Genomic DNA, 2,997 nt, shown 5'->3' on the forward strand with positions numbered 1-2,997 from the left:
TGTATTTCATGTAAAAAAATTGTCTTATTTCGATAATTTCAACCAATCACTGACAAGTATTCAGCTGTTTACAGTTACTCCTAAGCGGTGCAAAGCGTATTTAATCTCCATTACTTCTGACATTTTGTAGAGAGGCAACACATGTGTGTTCCTTTTCCCTAACCCTAACCCTAGCCCTAACCCTAATTGACTTGCTCCTTCCCTCAAAAACCAGGCCTTGTGCCTATAATAGAAAGGTTTATTAGCTACTGCCAATATGCTTCACCCATTTTTTAACACGGAAATAATAATTTTATCACCGTCAGAATCGTTTGAGAATCGTTTGTTTACGTAGTCAGCACTTACTCCATTCGGCTCAATGGACGTCAGTCATTGGTCGAAATTACAGAAATACAACAACTTTAACATAAAATAAGTTGCAATATAATAATTTTTCTTAAGAAGACTAAGAGAAAAAGATGTTTTATATGACACATTCTACCAGTGTCCCAAATTTCAAAGTGTTTCGTTAAGAGAATACTGGTGCCCCCGTTTTGAACTAGATCCGAAAAAACAACTATTAACAAATTCATCGATGAGATATATTATTCAAAACATCTAGAAAAACGAATATACCACAAAAACTCTATTCCAAAAATCAATAAATATAAAATAATATTAAATAATATTAACTGACATTTTTCATCGTTGAATTTGTTAATAGTTGGTTTTTATCTAAATTATATGTATTATATATTGGGTAATTTGATTTAGAATTGCTAAACTGCATGTTCCCTGTAAGTTTTGACCATACGTGCACTGATGAATAAAAGATGCAGTTTACTACATAGTTTTGCTGTATTAATTATGAAACCAGTGGTTTGCCGTTAAGTTAAAAGATTTTAGGGGGTTAGCTTTGAAGGTTGCATTCCCGCGATCGGTAAACATGTGCTTATTTTGGTAGTTTTGACTTATTAAGTCCCTCTAAGCGTGAGGCTTTATTTTATAATAATGCCCTTATATAGAAAGGTGAAGAGAATGAGAGAAAGGTTAAAGACATGAAGATGGAATAACATGGTTAAAACGTTTGTTGAGAGGGTTGAGATAAATAGATAACTATAAAGTGTTTAGGAGAGGGAAATTTTTTAATCATATGCTATATTATTGTGACTGGAAACGAAATAACTTAGCAACATAAAAAATGACAATCATCCTTTCTTTCTTAAATAGTTTCTCTTAATCATTTTCGTTCCGTGGAATTTCCACAGGCTCCAGTAATGTGTGTGTGTTTGTGTGTGTGTGTGTGTGTATGTGTGTGTGTGTGTATATGTGTGTGTGTGTGTGTGTGTGTGTGTGTGTGTGTGTGTGTGTGTGTGTGTGTGTGTGTGTGTGTGTGTGTGTGTGTAATGTATAATGTGCATAGATGTTTTTCCTCTAAATGGTGTACGAGATTTCACATTGAGTTTAACATGTAAAACTAACAATACAAACGCTATTTAAACGTTTACTTGTCTCAATTGCACTTAATTCTGTCTGACTGAAGCCAATTTACAATAAGTGTTAATTTTCTCATCTATCTATTGATTAAAAATTGTTGCATGAAATTTAGTTTGGATGTCGTCTATAATACATACGTAAAACTGTTAGCTTATAAACCTCCAGTCCAATGAAAACTACAGAGTGGACTATTGATTTATAAGCGCTATTTATTTTCAAGTAAAAGTCATACTTGAGTTATGACTGATTATGAGGGGATGGAATTTAACCTACTCATTTACATTAAATGAGATTCAGTACCTGAAAACTATACTTCAACAAAGTCAGAAAGCTATCATCCAACATAGTATTTAGATTTTTAAATGACTCACTTCAATTTTTAACTACACACTAGGAGTGTTCTTTTTATATATGAAGTAGGTACATGCATTTTTATAACACAAACTATTCGGGAATGTTAGAAGTTTGTAATGGAACTGTTAAACATTTACAAGCAATTTGAAGAATCCCCATATTCATTTGTTCGTGTGTTCTATAATGAAATTTCACTATCTGCTTGAATAAAGAGTGCTCTGAAGAATTTGACTTTGTGTTATTAAATTTCTGTGGACAGGTGTGGCAGAGAAGACAGATGTTTTTGAAATGGTTATTACTCAGCCGCGAATGGAGGAACGTATGTCTGACAGGTACCATTAAGACCGTGATGCCTTAGCATTTTGTTCCGTTTTAGATGAAGCTATGACGCTCTGGACGATTGAGCGTCGCATGTTTGCCTACGACTGTTACGTGAAAAATAAGGAGTCTGCCACAAACGTTCAGCGTAAGTTTCGGCGTCATCTCAATATTCAACGAATTCAGGCTGTTCCCACCCGTTTCGCAATCTTTCGTTGGGTGAATGCACTTTGTACACGAGTTACACTAATGAATAAGAGATCGTAGGGGCGCCACGACAAGCTCTCAGCCGTCCAAATTGCTCTGCTGGGAGGTACTGCACTGAACTTGGCATTGGTAATCGATCGGTAAGGTGTATTTTGCATGAAAATCCGAGAGAACTGCACCACAAACCACTGTACATCCCGAAAGTGACGGTCTGGTGAGCTGCTGGATAAAGCTGCCGTCATTGGCCTTTCCTTTCTTGAAGACAATTTAAATTTTATATATATATATATATATATATATATGTATATATATTTGAAGAAAAGCAACAAAAATTCAATAGGTTATATACATATAACTATAAATATAATATGCGACAATTATCCGGTAGCCATGAAAAAACTCCGAGTTTCGGAGTGTGCGGGCGCGCATGTGTATGTATGGACATGCACGCTTACGCGATTACTATGAACATTTCTACTCCCTTATCTTTACTCCCTCCCCTTACTTAGCGGTCATTCTAACAGCTCTTTTGTCTTAATAACGGTCAATCACACAGTAATTTCCCTTTGTTTAACGGTCATTTTCATAGCATTTTGTTCGATGGTCCGGTAACTGAAGAGATGCTGGCGTGGGTATATATAT

The sequence above is a fragment of the Octopus bimaculoides genome, chromosome 15 (assembly GCF_001194135.2).
Source record: "Octopus bimaculoides isolate UCB-OBI-ISO-001 chromosome 15, ASM119413v2, whole genome shotgun sequence".
In the NCBI taxonomy this organism is placed as follows: domain Eukaryota; kingdom Metazoa; phylum Mollusca; class Cephalopoda; order Octopoda; family Octopodidae; genus Octopus; species Octopus bimaculoides.